This window comes from Corapipo altera, unplaced genomic scaffold (assembly GCF_003945725.1).
Source record: "Corapipo altera isolate COAL_440 unplaced genomic scaffold, ASM394572v1 71, whole genome shotgun sequence".
Lineage (NCBI taxonomy): Eukaryota > Metazoa > Chordata > Aves > Passeriformes > Pipridae > Corapipo > Corapipo altera.
The window spans coordinates 3,095,917-3,118,510 of NW_020884916.1; the positions used below are offsets into that span (position 1 = coordinate 3,095,917).

Here is a 22,594-nt window from a genome sequence, read left to right on the forward strand (position 1 = left end):
CAATGCTCACCGTGTCCTGGGAGGGATTGAGGGCCTTGGAATAAAGCTGCTGTGTCCAGAGTGCTTTTGTCATCCCCATCTGATGCCCTGTTAGTGAACAGAGAGGATGAAGTGTGGTTGAAGATCGTGTAAATTCCATTTCACCACCACCAATTCCCTTTATCCTGGCTCACCCACCAGCTTTCACCTCCAAGCACTATCCTGACAACAACACAGCTTAAAAAGTGGTGGTTGTATTTTCTCCCCATTCCCCAGCTCTGAAAACAGGTTCTCTTTGAGCTCTAACTCTATCAGTCCCTGGATAATGAAGAACAATTGAAATAATAAGGTGAAAAAGCCATAAAAGAATTGATTTCCAAGGGAAAAAGCAAAGTGAGGCTGTGCTGTTCCCCTCCTGGAAAAGGCTCTGGGACACTGCACCCTCACTGAAACCCAAGTTTGGGGAAAAGGGAGAAGTTCAACAAAGGGCCAGCCAATATCCCAGAGGAATTCCAAAAGAAAGGTTACAGAGATTAATTCATCCCCTCTCAAAGCACGAAAGTGGGAACACTGTACCCAGAGTTCCGTGTGTTTTGTCTGTGGGGAGTCACCAATCTGCCCCCATCCGTGAGTTCTCCCAAACACAACAGATTTAAGTGAACTAAAACCCAAGGTGAAACTCCGAGTTATGTGCCTGAAATCATGCAAAAAAGTACTACATCTCCTCCTGAATGATCTTCCAATTCCACAGCACGGAAAGCACCTGAAAACCCCTCATATTTCACATGGTTTCAGGTCCACCCAAAGCTTCAAAGAAGACTCAATTCATGCAGAGCACAATGAAAGCTCCAAGAACCTCACTCTGATTTCAGATAAATCTAACCTGTTTTGGTGATGTAACTTCTTAAGATCTGATATTTTGAAATATATCAGTTATTAAGAGATGGAGTTCTATGAACACATTAACCTAAAAGGCTGCTACAAAAAAAAACACCTCTCTGGTCAACATTTAATGTTTTTTTTTAAACTTCACTTGGAATATCAATAGAATCATTGCACGAAAAATATGGTGTCTCTCAATGAACTCTTTCTTTTCTTTTCTGAAAAAGCCAGTGAAAATAATACCTGTTGAGGCTGTTCTATTAGAGCCCAAACTGCTGAACCCAAATTCAACTTCAGAGACACGCAGAAAGGTTGGGGACATTTTGGGAACCTGAGCTGGCGGGAAAAGTAGAAAATTAAATTGAAGTTAGATAGCCATGAGACTAAAAGCAGCACTAGAATGAACTGTATTTCAATAGGAAAGGAGTGCTGGGGTCACCTGTAAAGGAGAGACTGTAAATCACAGATTGGGGGCCTGCAGTTCACAGATCTTTTCCCATCTCCTCCAGGAATTCACTGTGGACTATTTTCAGTTCTCCCCTACAGAAAAAACAACACAAATTGATAATATAACTATGGCACCTAAGAAAGGAGTTGGGCCTCTGAGCCTTAATTAATGTTTGTAAAGAGCCCTGAGAGACTACAGGGACCTGAAAGAACCTCAAAGCACAGTAATTCCTAAACATCCCCTGATCTCTTGTCAGACTTCACCCTTCTCACCAGCACTTATTTCTTTTTCAAGAGAGGGTGGAATTATTTAAAAGATAAAACAAAGATATGTTTCCTTGGTTTTCTAGTACTACAGTTGACACAATTTAAAAAAAAAAATAAATTAACACATGAAGGCTTATTTCTCGCATTAAATAAATACATGTCTCAGGCACTGCAAAGGTAGGACACCAAAATATTTCCTCCAGCTGGTTGGGGGGTGCAAGGCACTGTTCCCTGCCCAGGGAGAGGCAGGAGCTGGCTCAGCAGCAGGCAGAGGAATCCCGGATCAGCCGTGCTGACAGTGGGGAGGATCCAACAGCCCTGCCCCTGTTCCAGCCCTGCTGCTCCACGTGCTCCATGGCTTGGGCAAACCTCTCCATCCCTGCTCCCTCTCCTGCCTGCCTGCTGCACTCAGACTGGGGACAGGGAGTCTCTCCTCGCAGGGTGACTCCAGGATGCCAAAGACATTTATTTAGGTGTTGCTGTCAAAGCAATAACAGGCCTGGGCACCTCGACCCGAGCCCGTCACAGCAGCTCCTGCTCAGCTGCTCCACTGGTGCTGAGAGCAGACTAAACAGCACAGAGCCAGGCATCCAGGGGGATGTGACAGACAGAATGAGTGTCAGGAGGCGAGGAAGACACAGCAGCCTCCGAGGACTCACATTTGGCCCATCAGACGCTGCTCAGTCCCTGCGTGCCAGGAATAGCAGCAGGAGCAGGCGCAGCAGCTCCCGGTGCCATCCACACTTCTGCATCACTTCACGCTGCACTGCAGGCTCTGCTGCACCCTAAACCCACAGCTGCTGGTTTCTATAATGCAAAAAGACAGCAGAACACTTTCACGAGATAGAAAATGGTGAAAACAAACAGAAAAATCTGAATATCCTACTCACTGTGATAATAAATAACATTAACAGGTTACTTAACTTACCGTGATAATATAAAACACTAACAGGTTACCTAACTTGCTATGATAATAAATAACATTAATTAGGATTTTTCAAGTGCAATAATGACCTTTTCAAGTTGATTTTACTTATAAAAATACTGCTAGATTACAGCCATTGTCAATTTTAACTCTGTAGAACCAGTGAATGGCTGTCAGCACAAAGGCAGTCCATCAGAAATATTTCTTCACAGAGATTTCTTCACTTGCAATTCCAACATGACTGTCCCCGAACAACTCACACAAGATCAGTTCCTCTGTCTTTACAACACTCCTCCTGAGGAACAAGGACCTCTATTTTGTAGGCAGGGAACAAAACCAAAGAAAAATAAGTGACTCATCCAAGACCCCACAGGGAGTCCAGGGCACAACTTCAGGGTCTGCACCAATGGTTTAATAAAGAAAAAGAAATTGTTTCACTCTAAGGGTAGAGGCTTTACCCCATTAATAATAAAACAGGACAAGCCCCAGGAGCTGTACACAAACCAGAATCCCTGGCAGTGGAGACAATATTAAACTGGCAAAGCTAATTCACCTGGTGTCTCTAAGAAATCCCACCTCGTGTTTCCCAGGAACAACTTCCACCAGCCACCGGAGTAAACACCAATTTCCTGGGAGCAAACAGAACCATGATCCCAATCCTGGTGCCCAGAGAAACCCCTCCCAACCCAACCTACACCTGGGATGGTTCAGTAACAGCCCCTAATTCTCATTATCTGACCCACACAGGTGGTCTCCTGCTTCCCTCTCCAACTCATTGTCCACACGGACCCAAGTGCAGCAGCAGGTCCCAAGTGACCATTTGATCACTTTCTTGCTTAATTGCCATTTTTAATTACTTGCTTGGCAACAACAAAAAGCCAGTCTAGCAATGGAAATCCATTCCTTGAACAACTTCTGCCTCTTTCCTCAGACACCAACTATTGCTCCATAAGCCATTCCTGATTAACGTGGGGCCCTCGTGGGAAAGCCACTGCCTGTCTCCTGGTTTCATTTCCTACGACTTCCCTCCTTCAGCTGACAACCCAAGTCCCTAAAAAGCAAGGGCAAAAGAGCCTTCATTTTATTGTTACAAGATGACAGTGTTTTTCCCCCTCGCTATTTTTCTTTCAGGAAGATATATTAGCACTACATTTGCTCCTCCATGTGGTGGGATTTCTTAAATAAAAACGTATGTTATATACGTATGAACTCGGGGCCAGAGCTGCATTAGCCTGGTAACTATCCACGTTTGCTTCAGACTTGGCCAGCCACCTAGAAAACCTGCCAAGAACCTTTCTGGCAGCCTTTTCCCAACAGTTCCAGGAAAACATGGAATATTCAAAGAATTTCAGGGCCTCCCGGCTTCGTTTGTCACCACTCTCCTTGCCCACTTAAAACCAAATCACAGGCAGATTGCTCTAATGCCCTATTAAAGATTTAAAAGTGGTCTTCTCCAGAGCAGGGTATCTGAGGACAGATCTGGGCTAATATATAATGCAAAACCCTCCTTCAGATGTGATGCAATGTGGCACCAGGCAGTGAGGGAGCTGCTTTACAAACTTGGAGCTTCCCGAGTGAATTCCGTCCTTCTTGGAGCTTCTAAACCTCCCTCGGACACCCAGGCAATGTAGAGACTCATTTTGTCCTTGTTGTTACTCCAGCAATGGCTTCCAATGGACAGAGGGGAGGTTTAGATGGGATATTGGGAAGAAATTCTCCCCTGGGAGGGTGGGGAGGCCCTGGCACAGGTTGGGTAGAGGGCCCTTGTATATTTATTAAATGCTGTAATAAACTAAATATCAAAATAAATAGGGAATTATAAATATATTTATAATATCATACACCATAAACTATATATTATTATATATTCCTAAAAATAAAAATAATATTGCTGATCAGTAACTTCCACCCTAAAACCAACAAACAGACCCGATTCACAGTCTAACTACATCATTACCAACACAGTAAGTAGTGAACACTGATTGTATTTTGTCCACTAACACCTCCTCTAGTTTAGCTTCTCATTCACTAATTATTCCCACATTCAAATGAGGGGAAGCACGTGACTGAACTATCTTAGGGCTCTTAGTTCTTCTTTCACATTTCAGAAGCCATTGGAAGGGCACTTTCTAAAATCAACTCAAACCACAAGATCTGTAGCAGACAGCAATCGAGTCTTACCTTCTTCCCTTCCAATTTCCTTCCTGTTTTTCCTTCTCTTCCTCTTTTTTTTTTTTAAAATCCCATCCTCCAAATCCAACAACCTCCTTTATGAAAGGAAATGGGAAGCCAAGGGGAAGCTGTGGCAGCTGACAGGCTGCAAACACCACTATTGCAAACCACTCTCTGATGCCACAACTGCTATTTGTTGTCAGAGGAGATGAGAGGCCACTTCAAACACAAGAAAAACAAACTTTTCAATAAACCCACCCCAGTGCCATTAATCCCAGAATGGGTTTGACCTGCTGTTTACAGCAATTCCTTAAATCTCACTTAAGCCAAGGAATACAAAGGGCCTGCCTACACTCTGCAGGGGCTGCAGTGACCCCAGACCCAGCACCAAGCACAGATCTCCAGCCAGGATCATCTGGGAGTGAAGATCAGCTCTGACCTCACACTGGACAGTGGGTGTGAAGGCAGAGCCAGGTGTGACCCCCCTCCCTGCTTCTGGGACTTTTATTACTCCTGGCAATACCAGGGTTCCAAGAAATGGGGAGGGAAAAGGTCACAGCATATGTTTAGATGCAGCCCTCAATCCAACTGACCTGGCTTTTGTACCCAGCCCTCCAATAACACACTGGGGTAAATCACTCACCTTCCTCTGCTTTCCTTTCTGGACAGGGGACACTCAATCCTTTCCCACTGGAAAGGAGTTATTCAGTGGTCCATGCTTTTGAATAACTATTATTAACACTGCAGTATTGCAGTTTTTCAAGAGATGAACCCAAGTGAAGGACAAACATCTATCAACCCTTCCCTTTTCTTTGCCAGTGGCAAACTATGTGCTTAATCCTGTGCAGGGGACATATATAGACTGGGCCAGAATCCAGCCTTCTCCAACATACCTCCTCTAATAGTGACAAGTATTAACAGCTTGGGACAGGCCAGAGCTGTCCTTCCCTCTGGTTTTTCCCTGGGCTTGAAGTGCTGCACCTCATCCTAAACCTTGAAACACAAACTCTGAACTCCGTTCTGAAGTTTGCATAATGAATTACCATAATTTTATGGATGGTTATTAAAAACACAAGTATCTAATCTGTTCTAGACTTGCAAACTTCCCATTAACTTCTAAAAGCAATTAGGCTCCTTTCCTAATTAAATACTGGTGGGAAAGAATTGCTTTATGAAACATTTTCCATTTGTCACCATTTAATTTCACTACACGTCTCCTTGCACTCACTTTGTGGAACTATGAGATTCTCAGTCTTCCCTTTCATTTTAACATTGATTTGGTTTTCCTTTCTAATGGGAACATTTCCCTGTAGCAGTTTCAGATTTCTCCCTGCTTTGGACCCTTTTTGCTGGCACTTTTTTGAGCCACTCTTTGTCTTCTCAGATTGGGTAGAACAGCTGCTGTGCTCTGTCTTTGGGCCCAAAAAAATATAGACAGTACTCAGAGGATTTTCACATTAGTGTTGAGCAGGGGTTTATCCACTCCAATTTTATAACAGGAGCAAGACCTTAAATGTTCATAAAAACTTGCATTCATGGCTTGAGTTATATCTCCACTCCATCTAGGAATAACAAGGTCCACTCACCCATCAAGAAGTCAATGAGTAAACAAAATAAAAAGAATAAATCTGTCTTTCCTGACCGTTTCCTTCCTGTTTGTGGCTATTCTGGACACCAGCAGTTGCAAGAATTAAAAAAAAATGCCCCATTCACAAAAATACTCTCACACTACAATGGCTGGGCACGACACTAATGCATCACTGTTAATTATAAATGACTTGAGCCTGACATTTGCTTAATACATCATGAGAGCCATAATGAAATCTGTGAGCTGTGTGTCACACCTGGAACAGGGACGAGATGAGGGAAATCACCAGGAAGGAAAAGTGGCAGCAGGGGGAGTCAAAGCTGATGCAAATCCCTCCTCACTGACCCAACAGAGAGCCCCCAACCCCAACATGAGGCTGCCCCGACACGGGAACCTTCCAGATGATCTTTGAGGTCCCTTCCAAGCCAAACCACTCTATGATTCTGTAAGAACACAGGTGGAAAACAGAAATTATAGACTCAGTATTAGCTACGCCCACACTGCTCCCCAACAGGACTCTTCCAAGGGGTCTCGAGGGCAGGTGGTGGGAAGGAGGAGCCACTGCATAAAACACAGAAGAATTTCAATTTCTTTCCATATCTGCCCCAGAAACCTGATTCTCCAACTTATTTAACCAAGAAACAGGGCCATGACATTGCACAAAGAGGCTAATTTCACCCTATAGCCTGTACAAATTATTTGCTCGGGGAGAATACGTTTTATATTTTGAATATATAAATCTAAATATATGCAAGTGGGACTGCCTGGAGAATGAGAGGAGTCAGAGCAACCAAAAGTTTTGTATTCTTTAAAGAACAAAAGAAAAAAAATAAAAAGGAAGGGGGGGATTGTTCCCAAATAAAGCATTTTAGATCTTCCTCTGCTATGGGAAATTTCCAAACATCAGATTTCCCTTGTTCCAGTTTAGACTGGAAGCTTTTCTCACCAGGTTAAATCCTGCTAGTCCAACCCCACACATTACATGAGTTTGTCTCTGGCTGAAGTCTGAGGGGATACAGGACTCAGCTCAAAAACTCCCACTGGAAATGCTGAACTTCACCTGGTTTCACACCTAAACAGCCAAGCTTTGAAAAGGGAAAAGCAAGAACGAGAAGGAGAAAGTCAAAAAGAGGGATGTGTGATCAGATCTCTGCTCCAGCCTCAGACTGCTCATTTCCAACAGAAGAGTTCCAAATATTGAGCTGCCCTATACCAGCTAATACTTTTATTTTCCAATTGCACTGTGCATTGCAATCGATACCTCCACCTCATTGGAAGGACATCTGCTTCCCTTATAGGTTATGCTTTTTAACCCTCACACACACAGAAACATCCTCCTTCCTCAGGAATTTCCAAAAGCAGCATTTCTGAGCTCGGGGCTTCGAATCTGTGTAATGAAATTGTCTTATTTTTAACTGTCTGAGCAGCTCTCAAGCAGAAGCGTGTTAGAATCCATATTAATTTGTGCAGCACCCCATCATCATCACAATTTAGCTCACAAGGTTGCTGTGCTTGGAATTCCAGTTATGACATGAATTCTATACATTTTATAGAGATTTATAAATGGCATCAATAGAACACTTAGGGCCTTATTCATTAAACAATGAGTCATTCTGGCATTCCACTCTATTCCATCCCAGTTCTTACAAAACTTTTATGTACAAATTCGACTGCACTTCAAGCATCTGATTTTGAAGTGCTGCAGCATAGTTTCAGCTGGGTGTGGAAATAGATGGCAGGCACTGTTTAAAAAAAAAAACAAAACCAGAAAAAAACAGAAGAAAAAAAATGCCTCTAACAGTGAAAGTTTCATCTTCCTTAAGTATCACAATCATGTGAAAACACAGAAGCAAAAGAAAATCTGCCATGGGCACCATTGCAAGTATTTTCTTGCTGCCCAGCAAACCAAGGTATTTTGGAATACAGCACTTTGGTAATAATTCCTGGCAGATAATTTCAGTGGTACACTACAAGAGGCTTAAAGGCTTCCCTTAATTTGCAGTTTACAGCTGTGGCACCAGCAAACTAATGATGGGGCAGGACCACAACATGAATTTTTCCCGAATAATTTCCCTAATGACAAAGAGCTTTCAGATGGACTGGCTGTATTTTGTGTGTGTGTGTGTGATTTAAAGGAGGATTGAGTTGAAAATGAAAGCTGAAAATTAAAGTAAGACCTGTCAGCTATGCCTCAGGAATGCACCTCCATCCCAAACAGTGGGTAGCATAATGCACAGCCAATATAGGACCTTTTTTTGATCAATACTGACTGAATCCAGGCAGAGCACATCAGAATAGCAGTGAAATCATGAAATCATTTAGCCTTTTCTAACAGCTGGAATACAAAGTCTTTAGGGACACACTGGTTACCAGCCAGGGGGAATCCAAACTGTTCTTATTCCATCCAGGTAAACTGGGATATGCTACAAACTGCTCTGTATTTTATAGCTTGGAGACCTCGGCACATGTGACTATTTTACCTTCTCCTTGTCCTTTCAACCTCCTTCCTGACTGCTGGGCACGTGGCTGGGATTTCTGGAGTTCCTGTAAAGCTGGATGGAGCAGAACAGTCTTGGAAGTCACAGCTCTTCTACCAAATCTGATTGGGATTAGAAAAGAGTCTCAGCAGTTGTTGGGATGAGAGGATGCACAGACACACAACTGTACATAAGGCAATCGAGCACATTATCTGCCCTTGCCTTGGAAATCACTCCAAGATCTCATCATTCCTTGGATGTCTCCAGTTTTCTTCATTATGTATATAAACATCAGTGCCTGGTTTTTGTCTTTATCCTTAATAAGTCACAGTAAATTTGGACTCCATCTCACTGCATCTGCCTGTACATCAGAACCCCATCTCCCAAGCAATTCCCATGCCAAGAAAAGCACAGTGCTCTCCACACCCCTGGTCCATGAGGGACAACAGGGATGTGCTGAAGGGAATTGTACCATCTCCTTTTCATTAATTCCCTCTCCACGCTGCTCTTAAACTCCACTTCATGTGAAGGGACAAAAACAAGACCCAAGTTGACACATTTTGCTATCGCAGGACAAACACTTTTCTGGGAGGGGGATTGTTTCTTTTGCATTTCACGTTCCAGTGGAAATGTTCCCTGAAAAACAGTCGCTATCTCTCTGGCTATTCACAGGCTCAACCGAATAAAAACTGGCCATGGCACAGAAATGGAAAAGGAGGAAAACAGGACACTTTTTCCCATTCACTGCTCGAGCTGAGAGAAACAAAACTGGCAATTAAAGACACTGTTCAGGGCGAGCCACCTTCCTTTTGCTTCCCCCTCTTCCAATTTACAGCTCATGAGTTGTTCCCTTCCTCGTTGCAAAAGGTCCATAACTGTAACACTGCCACATTCTCCTGGAAATCCACTTAAATGGCATATGATAGAAGCCATATGATAGGAGCTTAATTACACAGAGGGCATATGGAAGGCATATGACATAAGGACATATGGAAGGCATATGATAGAAGGGCATCCGAGGACATATGATGGGAGTCTAATTAATTGACAATACATTCCTCTCATCAGGGGGAGAGCTGGAATGCTATTTTGTTCAGAAGAAAAATGTGCACACTGAATTATGTTTCCCACTGACCATTCTCCTCTTTAATTATTGTTCTTTGGGGCAAGATAGATCATTTAATTTACATATCATACCATCGACACACTTAGCATGAAGTTATGTTTAATGGCCACAAACTGCATTAGGACAAATCAGCACTATTTTTGAAGCTTATAGCTGTGCAAAGCAAATCTAAAATGCTCCCACCAAAACAAGAAGAGGCTGTTCTTATTTGGGATTATCACCAGTCCTTCGTAAAGGTGCTCCCAGAGAAGCACCAAAGAGGAAAACAAAACCAGCCCTTATGGAACAGCTCTGCTCTGGATGGGAGTCAATGCAGCTTGTGGATTTACAGCTGAAAATTTGCACACTTCCATCTGCAAAAAGATTTATGGGGAGGGGGGAGGAAATAAGGTACTGCCTAAAACATGCCAAAAAGATTCCTTGTTTTTAACTACCTGCCTGTCCTTAATGCATGAAACACAGAAGCAGGGTTGTGTTAGCCCAGAAACTTTCCTTGTCCTAAGGAACTGCAGAGTTATAAACCATGGCAGTGACATCTATAACCTCTTTGAAAACAAGATGAAATAAAATCCCACTAATCCACTCTTTGGATAAGAAGTGAGCCCTGTGCAACGCTCGAGAACCCTCCAGCTTCTCTTTGCATTCAGTAAACAAGGATTTGCAGATATTCAAGTTTTTAAGTGCCATTTTACCAGAAAAAAAAACCAAAACACAACGTTTTTCTGGGTTACTTAGATACCTTGAAATATCATTATCATGTTCACACTTTTAGGTTAGCCTAATGAAATTAAGCCTGTGACAACTCTTCACTTTTATTCACTAACTTAGAAAGTTTACCCACAAGCAGACAGTGCCTCTTATTTCTGGGAACTCAAAAACTCTTGCCAGAATTAGTCATATACGGAGTCAAAAGATCTAAGGTTCAGGTTCTGGACCCTGATCAGGTCTTCTGGTCACCACTTTCAGGCTGCCAAGGGACCTGAACCCTGAACACTCCTGACATTAAGATGTTCACTTTTGTGTTCCAACTTTATGAGATAAACCCCCAGAGTTTCGGAGGGTTTTTTTAGGTCACAAATCTTTAGGCAAACAAACACACAGATTTCAACAGCATTTAGGAACAGCTGGTATATTCCCTGCATTTTAAACAGGGGAGTCTTTTGTCCTACAGCTTCTCCACAACACTTGGGGTGGACCCACAGCTCCTGAACCCGACCTGCTGGGAGGGAGAAGCAAACCAGCTCTGCTGGAGGCACCCAGAAACATCAACCTTTGAAACCTCCAATATAACTGTACAAACCTAGGGAAAAACCCTCAAGAATCACCATTTTAGCTGAGTGTAATCACCTGTGGGTATCCCTAAGAACAGCTCTCCTGAGGGCTGTGGAGATTCAGGTACTTTCACAAAACCCCATCAGCACCACGGGGTTTAACTCCCAGTGTGGAATTAACTGAGCCAGAGACTAATGGAAAAGGAACAGATACAACACAGGATGTTTTTACCTTTGGAGACTCCTGACTGCTGACCATGGAGGCAGTAACAGTGATATGTTTTTGGGGATGTCACACATTAGCTGGAAGGCTAATTAAAGTCACACAAGCATTACTAGTCCGCTGGATTTGCTAAAAACTCAATAACACTGCACCAACAAGTGAAAAAACGCCGAGAGAACCAACGTTCCTGGAGTTCTAGAGAGGCAGAAGAAAATAAAAGGAGTTTCCAGCTCGTCTTACCTGCTCTTTGCTGTTCCACGTGTCCAGAGCTGAGGAATTACAGTCGCTCCTCACGCCGTCGTGTGCAAGACCCAAGGAAAGCTAGGAGGTTGTACAGTTATCTCCCTTGGTGTAATTCTAAACTATACAACCTACTACCTCAACCTGGATGCATGCAGTCAAAAATGCTGAGTTCTACCCACCACTCCACGGCAGGCACATTGTGCCAGGGGTTTCCACTTAAAAAAAAATAATAATAATAAAAAAAAAAAAGGCCTCCGGATTCTCAGCGTGCTGATTTAGAAGTAAAAAAAAAATATGCTTTGTTTGGACAACCAGCAGCTCCCCTACGTGTGTGATTAGATAAGACACAGCAAGGCAGGGTTATTCCTGCTAGGTACAGATCAATTTTCACACAAGAAGGAATTTTGTCCCTGGACAAAAAAAAAAGGCAGTTTTCCCCCTTCCGCAGCAGATGCATCTGCACTACAGCACAGAACATACACATACATTTATTTTTTGGGTTTTTTTAAAGCACTTAAGAAGGCTCAGGATGAAATCTGTCCTGACATGTCTCTTCCTTTTTGAACACACATAACGTTGACCTTGGAACAGGCGCCCTGGCTCCCGGATGTTTAAAGGATGATTTGCAGGAGTGGGGTTAGGAGAAGAACTGCAAAAGGGGGTAGAAAGTTTTGAGCGAATTTTACCCTTGTTAAAATTAACCATTTTAGAAAACGCAACCCTGAGCCTCTGCCAGCAGCCAGACAGTGTTCCCTCAGCAAGGAACATGTTTTTAACTTGCATTAGTGCACAGTCAAACAAGCAGGATGTTATCCTTGTGACTCACTCCCATCACCCACCAAGGTGCTACTTAAAGCCTGTGTGCTGCCTTTTTATTATGGCTCCCAAACAGGGATTAAAAGGCTCCCAAACAGGGATTAGCATCCTAAAATACTGCAGGAACTGGCTGAGAGCTGAGATGCTGCCTCTCAGGTGAGTGCACCCTCAGGCACAGCAGCTCTGGGCTGGAAGGGGATTCCACGGGAATCAAACCCCAGGAAACGGTGCTGAGCTCTGCTCAGTGCACGTGGACTTGCTTGGTCCTGTTTTCTCAGGATAAAGGAGCACTGCTGCTTGTGAAAAAGGCACCTTTACATTCCAGAAATAAAGGAAGAAGATGAGAAATAGCATCACTCTCCAGAATTCAGCTCGCAACAGCAGAAGGATATTTGGGAAAAAAACCACAAAACAATCTTTCTGCGAGGTTTAAATGTCCATGATGTTGACAGGATCCAAATTTCTAATGACTCCATACTTGGTAAAGTTTACTTTGACCTAATAGTGGAAATACAACATATTATTTTAGTTAACAGCAGAGTCACTGTGAACTATTTTATTAGTTAGAACAGTGATCCAAGCACAACTCTGGATAAGGAAACCACGGCTCTCTGGCCCTGTACTCTGACCAGGAGCTTTTACAGCACCATCATTTTTGTGCACTGAACATTTGTTCTCTGACACGAGATCCAATGATGTAACTAAAGCAGCTCTATGGAACCTGTGTGCTCACTTGGGGTGATGGAAGATCTCAAATCCCACCCAATCCCTACGTGACATAGGAAACAAACTCCCCTTTAGACTTTTAAAACCATCCTGTTTCACAGTTTGCAGCAATAAACTGAACCCTTTCAGCATCACATGGCTAAACCCCTCACATTTTCCACAGCTTATCCTTGCAAGTATTTTTCTGCACCTCAGTCTTGAAATATCTAACATTACACCATTCAAAGCACTGTAACATTATTGATTAAACTGATCAGATAGAGATGTATAGATATATTCTGATAGACTTATATGTTATATATAATTATATATAATACATATAATATATTATATAATTATATAATATTTATTATGTATACAATATATAATATATTGTATAATTATATAATATATCATATATATTATGTATATTATATTATATATAATATATAATATAGGTATATATTATTTTATAATATAAATATAAATTGATGTAATATTATATCACAGAATCAACTAGGTTGGAAAAGCCCTCTGAGATCATCAAGTCCAACCCATGACCTAACACCACCTTGCTATTTACATATTATTATTTAAAATATATATATTTAGACAATTTGCATATAGATATATAAATTGATCAGCTATAGATGAGGAAGGTGCTCTTAACATCACCATTGCATTGAGATTAGCACACCTTGCAGACCAGGTATTTCTAAGCAGAGCTGAGCAAGAAAACTTGTCCCATAATTTGCTCCAAAATAGAAGGTAAAGAGTTTTGTACCCTCAGTTCAGCAAAGGTCTTTTCATACACACACTACAATAATAAATTCCCTTTGAAAAAATTCCTTTACTCTCAACTTGCACCTAAACAACCTGAATTCTTCTCAGGCTGGCAAAGGCCACTGTGGCTGTTTTGCCCATGACTTGCTGCTCTTCCATCTCTTCCTCAGCACGTTCCCCAACCCCTGAGCTGTCAGCTCTGAGCTGGCACCCGCTCAAGGAGCCTTCTCACTCCCTCCCCCAGCTCTATATTGAGCAGGGGAGCTGTGCCCTGCCTGGCACACAAGTCCTGCCCCAGCACTGAGCCCTGCTCCGAGGTGCCAGGGAATTGTTGCTTGGACAACACTTCTCCTCCAAGTTCCCACACATGCCAATGCCACTCAGCACAAATGTGGCAGAAATAAGGGACCTGGATGTAACCTATGGACTCAAAGTACTTTCTATCCACCCAAGCAGTTTCTATCCCAACCCCTAACTCACCCTCTGGTCAACTTTTAGACACCTCCCCATCCTGCTGCACAGATTTGGACTTGAGGATCTCAGAGGTCTTCTCCAACTTAGTTGATTCTGTGATTACCCTGGCAAATCATCCCCCTTTATGACAGCCTGGCTTCAGAATTTACAGGTATTTTGTCCTCAAGCTTGGACAGCTGAAAATGTCTTTGCATCCCAGAGGAACTGGAAGTTCAAGCAGCAAAAAGTGTCACGCACCCTTCAATCAGAGTATCTGCTGCTGTTACTGATGTGAAGTGTTGAGTTTAAGAACTGAGATCAAATATGAAAAAAGAAGTTTCTACCTGCCATTCCTTCCGTGCCTTCATGTCATTCCTCAGTGCCTGGGCCTGTGGTAACTCCCTGTGTCCACAGCAAACACCCTCCTGGGAGCAGAGCAAGGCACAGTCCCAGTGTCTGCTGAGACACTTCCCTTTGGTGGCACGAAGCTCCATGTTTGTTTTCTGGTGATTTTCGCCAATTATGCCTTTACCCAATTAGCACAATCACACCTAATTGGGTAATTAGGGTAAAGCAGTGATCTAATGACAATGTTCAATCACGATACGTATCGATGGCATGGAAGTTCCTGTGGAATGGTGGGACAGGGAGAAGAGCAGAGCACGTGCTCCTGCATCAGCCTCTTGTCTGGGAACCCTCTTAGGCCTCTTGCTTTTTCAGAATCCCAGAAGTGATTTCCCACTTCTGTGGACAGAAGGAAATCTCAGTCCCAGCCCAGCCAGGCTTACTTGAAAGCAACAGTGTAATTAAAAAAATCCTGTCCGGTTATTCTGATTCCTGAAATGCTGAAGGAAACGTGAAGACAGTTTCCTTGGATATTTATTTTCAAATGGTGAGGAAATGTTATTGGAGCAGTTCTCCCCAGACAGATGCAGGCACCAGCCCATGCCACTGCCCTCAGGAAACACCCTGAGATCAAGGTGTAACCTTTACTCTGGGCTAGGAAGTTATGCAGCAGCATCACTTGTTTTACTGCTTGTTCCCTTCAGCTGAGAGAAGAATTCCAAAACCTGCTTTCCCCACTTCACTTTGGTGTAACCCCAAATTTGCTATTTCATTTCCCCAAGAGCAAGGAGAGAATTCCAATCCAGAACTGGTTTTGAGGATTGACTGGCTGGAACATCCCACTCTTTTCGAACATATTTCACACCAATTTAGTCACAATACACAGAAAAACAGGGTTTGAGAGGGCAGAATATTCCCAAATAATGACACAGAAAACAGTGCCTCAGTGTATTAATCCCCTATATCATACTTCATATGCATTTTCAGACCTCTTATTGATATGAACAAGACCACAAGGATTCTAGCAATGGCCACTCACTACAGATGTGTTCAGGAAGCTGAATTTTTGTTATTATATTCAACTGAGCTTTGGTTCTGAATCTTTAGGGCTATAAACAATGCAGAAGAAGGAAGAACCCACCTTCACTCTCAGATCCCAGGCAGGGCTTGCCAAGGAAGGGGGTGGGAAGCAGAAAATACTCATGAAGCAAATGTGTTTCCTTAAGCCATTGAGTAAAAAATAAATAAATACCAAACCCCACAAATGATATTGTTCCAGTTTGAGGTCTGAAATCTTGTTTGCCAAATTTCAGCCTGGAGTGATTTTTTTTTTTTACAGCTGATTTTCCTAAACCTCAGACAGAAGGGATTTTACACTGGAAACGGTGACACGATTCCTTCTGGTCACCTCACCCGTTCACCTTCGCTTGAAGAAACTTTTTTATTAGAACTTGGTTGTGATGAGGAACCTCAAGAGGTTCAAAGGTTTACTGCAGCTCAGAGAGCTCTCCTAGAAGTCTGGCAAACACACTAAACAGGGCTGGAACTTCAGGAGTCTGCAAAACAGGGCAAGAAGCCTCCTCTGGGCTCAGCCGAAACCGAGAGCGAGCAAATATTTTGAAAGCTATCCAAAGTTTTTCAACACATCACAAAAACCCTCCCTGCCCCAACTTTTAGCAAGAATTACAGCAATCTGAAGATTTACTCAATATTACATTTCAGTGTCTGGTGCTTTCTAGGGGAAGGGTGGCCACCCTCTCACCCCTGAACCAAAAGGAGCTTTTGGGAGCAGCTGGAGCACAGGATCAGCTCTGGCTGAGACAACAGGACACAGATGCCCTGTGCTGGATCTGAGGGGGCATCAGGGATGCTGGTGGGCAAGGTGGCACAAGGATTAAGTGCTGATGACTCTAAATAACCCCAAAACTGCTGTGTGAGTGAGCAGTGCTTTTGGAGTGAAGCCCAGTGAGCCCAGGTTGAAAGTTCTTGTTTGAGATCCTGCAGGACCTGAAGCCAAAGGTGGTTTCACCTGCACACTTTAAAAGTAAAGGAACTCACAGGTGATTTCCAAGTTGGTGCCACTTCCAGGGTGGACTGGTGAGGCTGGATTTCATCATGATACTGCACATGTACAACCAAAGGTTCCCACAGTCCACCTGCAGCACATCTCTCCACCTTCAGATTGCTGTGGTTACTCATGTAATGCTCCCAAACTATGCAGACTCCCTGGCTCAAGGGCAGGTATCTTACTTAGTCTTGGATTCCTCCCCTAAGAACATCCTCTCCTCATTTTCTCCCTTGCTGATTAGAAGCAAATAAACAAAACAGGGGGGGAGAGAAAAAAAATCAGATTACTGAAATAACCAGAATACTGAAATTTATCTGCCTTTTAAGAGTTTAACCAGATTTGATTATCTGAATAAGAGTATTTGGATACGGTTCAAATTCCAGGGTACACAATTACATTCTGCTTATCATGAATCCCATTTGCCACTGCATATGGTTATTCTAATTACCAGAATGCTATTGTGTGCTCCTCTGCTGACAAGGGCTCACTGTGCTCCACACCAGGCTGGGAAAAGGGGGAGCACACAAAATATATTCATTTTCATACCCCACACAACATCCTGACCTGCAAGAACCTCCCAGGTGCTTTCAGTGGGAGCTGTCAGCAACAGGTCTTATTATTTGGAGGGGGAAAGGGATGATTTACAAAAACTGGGGGGAAAAAAAAAAAAAAAAAGAGTCTGCTTTGGGAAAGCTTTGGTTTGCTTCCTCAGGGAAGAACTGCTGGTTTAAACTCTGGCTTTGGCCAAATGAAACACAACTGCAGCAAAAGCCTCCCCAGATGCAGATTCAGCCAGGAGGCTTTTTTTTTTTTATTTTTTTTTACCTCCAAGGAGGTACCAAAACAACAACTCTGCCTATTGCCAGAGAAAGGGGCTGCATTAATTGAGGTCCCAATTTTTGGAGAGGATATTGGGACTTTCTGGTGTCCCCAAGGCCCTCTAGGTAATTTCCACGGGCAGGTGCTCTGGTTTGCTTCCAGCCACGTTAACTGCCTTCTACACCTTTAAGCTGCCCATCAAACTCGGTGAAGTGTTCCAGGAGTCCTGCCCTGAGCAATTCTGCAGAGTTTGTGCCCTGCTCTGTAGTCACTGTGCATCAGTGACACACCAGGACATCTCTGTGCACCCTGGATGGCACCTGGATCAAAGCTGCTGCAACCATCAGCAAGACAAGAGGGTTGGGTCTTAAGCTGTGCCAGGGGAGGTTTAGGTTGGAGATTACAAAGAATTTCTTTCCAGAGAGGGTGCTCAGCCATTGGAATGGGCTGCCCAGGGAAGGGGTGGATTCTCCATCCCTGGAGGTTTTTAAGAAGAGACTGGATGTGGCATCAGTGCCATGGGCTGGGAACCACAGCGGGGTTGGATCAAGGGTTGGACTTGATGATCTGGGAGGTCCCCTCCAACCCAGCTGATCCTATGATTCTGTGATTCTGTGATTCTATGATTCTATAAATGTAAAGCTCCTTATCCACAAGGTGAGAGGGAAAAAAACCCCAAACATCATAAGAAACAAACAGCTAGAAGCTCCACAGGCTCCAATTAGTTTTTTCCACCTTAAAAGGAAGACACATTTCAAGGTTCTTCACATCATTTTGTCAAGACTCTGGTTTCACTCGAAAACGTAATGAAGTGCAGTGAAACACAACCAACAGTAAAGAAACACAAATTAAGGCTGAAAAAACAGAACCCAGGCCCTTTTCAAAAGGCTGAGCTGAAAAACAAAAGGGAGGGGGGAGAATATTTGAGGCTGCAGTTCAGAAGAACAGGGGGGCAGTTTAGGGAGAGAGACGAGCTAAAATAAATTTTAAAAATTCAGTAAAATGCATCGAACACGTTTTATTGAATTTATTGAATTCCCTACGCTGTGCTGGTGGTGCTGTGCCCTCTTTGGCATCCTCCCTGCAGCACCTCTTGCTGCAGAGGACAACAGCCTTCAAGAGGCTTCCCTGGGCATGTTTAACCTGTCCCATAAAGCACAGGCCAGAAAAATGCTCAGGCTCAGGATACATCTCAGTGGTTCTCCTCAGAGCAGCACAGGCCCTGCATCTCACCCCATCTCTGATGGCACCTCTCTGAAGTTTCATGTTTAGATCAAGCCTCTCACCAGAGGGGGAAAAAAAAAAAAAGGGTATTTATTAGCAAGTCCCAACATATTCAGTGAGAAACTGCACTAAAACATCTTGCAGAGAAAAAAAAATAAGTATTGATTTTCTAATCCAAAAAAACATGCTTTCAAACCAAACTGTGGTACCTCATTTTGGGAGAATTGTGCCCAGTTCCCCTGCCATGGGCTCTTGGCACTCTCCAAGCAATGCCAACTGAAGTGCCATCCTCTGGGAATATCTGTGACAAATTCCAGGCTGTTCTCAGCATACTCTGCCATGTCTCCAAATGGCTTTACAGAGAAGAGACCACCATACAGAAATATGGATTATATTGGGACCTGGGTTTGGCCACCTCATTTCTCCTTGGAGGGCAGACTAAATGAGCCCATTCTTCCTTCAGAGCCAGAACACAGGAATCTAATATTCACTGTATATCTAATATAGTGAATATCTAACACACCGAATTAGATATTTAAATAAAAAAAAAACAAAAAAACAACACAGAATATTAACAGACCCTCAGGAAAAAAAAAAAAACCACAAATTTTTTACTCTCAAAACTAGATGCAATCTCATCCTGCTTCTATCCCAGCCCAGTAATTCCCTCTTCATCCCACTGTGGATGAAACAACATCCACCAGCAAAGCCCAAGTGGAGATCCCAGAGCAGATTTTGACTCCAGGCCCCTATTGTGGGTAATATCCCACAATCAGGTTTCCATGTGGCCCCTCAGCACCCAAACCTGAAAGATATTTATCCTATATATACATATAGGAGGGGAATATTGACCACCAGCCTCTATACCCCAATTTACAGTCACACAGACACCAAACTGTGGGATTTGTTCCCTTTTTTAAATCCACTTTCAATCACAGGGAGAAAGAAGAGTAATTAGACTTCTCTGACATCGTTTTATGCTTCTATAGTAAATAGAAAACACATAGAAAACCCTGGAAATTCAGCAAGGAGGAAAAAAAAACCCTCTTTTTTTGGACGACAGCAACGTGCATCAAAGCAGCCAAGTTCAAACCCAGAGAAATTTAAAAGTGGAAATGCAGAGCAAATCTTTGGGAGAATTAACACTGAAAAGCTGCTGGAAAGAAACAGTCAGACTTTATTTTGAGTTTACAGCCTAATTATTTTCATATAGAAACTGTATGTTGGGGTTTTAAAAAAAATGACTCCTTCGAAAATAATTGTCCCACTTTCACAACTTTAAAGGTTAGTTTTGTGCAGAAGGTTTTATACTGCCTGCTTCCATGGTGGGGTTTTTTCCTGCTCTGTGACTTCTTTTGGAGTTTACAGCATGATTTTTTTTCCCTTAAAAGCTATTTTAAATAAGACATAAATACCATGAAGTTGGAAGGAATGGGATTCTACAACAAACTCATTTTTGAGAGAGAATAGGAGTTGCAGGGCCAATCCCCTCCTGTGTCCCAGAGCTGCAGTGTGCCCAGGGATTCCTGGGTATAAAGGAACAGAAGTGACTGTTCCTGTCCCAAACAAATTGCTGCCACTCAGCAAAGAAAGAACAGACCCATGTTACTTTATAAATGAAACAACCTTATCTGCTTCCCAACGAGCTCGGAATTCACCATCCAGGAACGTTCCCTACCACATCCCCATTGCCAGACCGAGGCAGAAGGAGGCTGAGGTTTAATTTCTTCAGCCTGATGTCAAATTTAACTCCCCCATCCCATCTCACCCAGGCACAAACGAGCTGCTGGTTTTTTTCTTTGCACAAGTGTATTTTAACACCACCCAAAGCTGAGATGGCAATTGCAGAGCGAGGGTTGCAGCTCCAGTTTTATATTCCTTAAATAAAAACTTAATTAAAAAAAAACCCAACAACAAAACAAACAAACAAGAGAGGAGGGGGGAAAAAAAAGGCATTAGAGGAAAGACAGAAACAGCAAAGCAGAACATTGTCAGGTTAAATGCAGCGACACAACCCTGTGCACTTGCCAGACAGACACATACCTATAGATACAAGCTTGTGTGGAATATGACCACAAGTTCGGATCTACGGGTTTGTGGCCCCAGGCAGGGTTTCTCTGCTGTCATTTGCAAGGTTTGGGGCTCGATTTTTTGGAGGAAAAGCCACTCCTGCAAAATGAAATTTCCGAGCTGTTAGTGGGGAGGAGCCTTCATTCCCTCAGCACCTTGAAACCCCTCCGCTGGAGGACTGGGGGGGGTGGGCACAGTCACTTATTGACTTTGCTACAACACAAGCTACGGTTTCCTGCACTCCCCTGGAACCTTTTGAAAGAAAAAAAATCAGCAGAACAAAAATGAATTTCAAACCAAACAAAATCAAGCAGATGCTTGGTCCTTTCTCGTAAGTGCTTTGCTGGACAGAGTGACACAGAAGTGAGGAATCAACAGCCAACGTTGGAGGTACATCCCTGACAGTGTAGCAAGTTATAAAACAGTAAAGTTTTTGTATGTAAACAGAGTGACAATGCACAGCCACCCCCCCCACCCACCCTGCAAAAAAAAGTTGTCTTGTTTCCATTCTGGCTCCCTGGTTGAAGCAGAAAGAAGAAACAACTGCCTAAGAGTTGGTTTAACTTTCAGAGAAGTCATTACTGGTCTGAGGTTCTATTTTAATTCTATTTTTAAAGAACAAAAAAACCCCTTCACTCTGTATGAATTTCCCCTCACTCCAGCTCTCTGCATTTCTTCCTAAAATGACACAGACAAATGTAAAACTTCTTTAGGATAACTCAAATAAATCTTGAAAAACAGTGGAGGAACAAAGTTTTGCCACTGCAAGTAAGAAGTGTTCCCTCCTTCCCCTGAAGTTTCCAAGTTTTCTTTCCTGTGTAACTATTATTTCCCATTTTATTGGTGGGCAACTGGTGGGGAATTAGGCTGAAAAGCAGCCTGGCTGTGAGCTCCTCATAGAGAAAATCAGTGAGATCAATTGTTGCTTAAAGTGTCACAAACTTTTCACGTTCTACCTCTTCTCTTTCTTCAGGAGACAAACTGTATCAATGCAAGTCACTGTTATTCTCTATAAAATGAAACAGTCCACACTTGGAAAAGAATTTTGTTATTTGGAGGCTTTTAGAAAATTCCCCCACTTCTCGTGGAGGTTCTTAAAATAAATCACTTCAACCTTTCCAGCCTGGCAAATATGCAATTCTAAAATACAATTTTCCTTTATTTGGAATTACTGCTTGGGCTGGGCTACAAGGAACTCCCAGCAATAGATGTTAAACTTCCACCATCTGTCCAAAGGTTGCCTAAATTGATCCCCTAAGTTTAGATTCCTATGATACTTACCTTAAAAGTGTCCAGCTCTCAGCCCTCAAAATTCATGTTGCAGGGGACGAGCATCTTTGAAAGACCAGGATAACTTCCTTGTTGGAGGCAAAACGGGATTCAGGAGCCCCCCAGAAGTCAGGGAAGCTCTGGAGGCAGTGGGGCAGGGAGCACGTGGTCCTGCAGGAACAGCCACATCCTGCACAACCACACGTATTGTGCCCTGGGAGCTGCAAAGGGAACACAACAAATGTGACCCTACCAAAAATAACCCAGGAACTCCATCTACAAAGCTCATTTATTCCCGGGAACCTGAGGTTCAAATGCAGGTTGTCCTTTGCCCTGTTTAATGGGCACAACTGTCAGGAGCCAGGAATTCTGCTGCTGCAGGTACCAGGATTTCTTACAGTGGCAAGGAATTTTTCTTTAGGCAAAACTGCATAAGACAGTG

General features: G+C 43.1%; 1 long non-coding RNA gene across 2 annotated transcripts; it reads right to left on the minus strand.

The window, feature by feature from the left end:
• Nucleotides 1-4: 4 nt before the first annotated feature.
• On the minus strand, nt 5-22,369 carry LOC113952908. 2 transcript variants are annotated; one of them, XR_003529692.1, is made up of 5 exons: nt 22,165-22,369; nt 2,235-2,382; nt 1,301-1,401; nt 1,105-1,197; nt 5-87 (listed from the first exon to the last, which is right to left on the minus strand). It is a non-coding gene; the product is annotated as an uncharacterized LOC113952908 (long non-coding RNA). The 2 variants fall into 2 exon arrangements; XR_003529691.1 differs by lacking the exon at nt 22,165-22,369 and adding an exon at nt 11,598-11,672.
• Nucleotides 22,370-22,594: the final 225 nt, after the last annotated feature.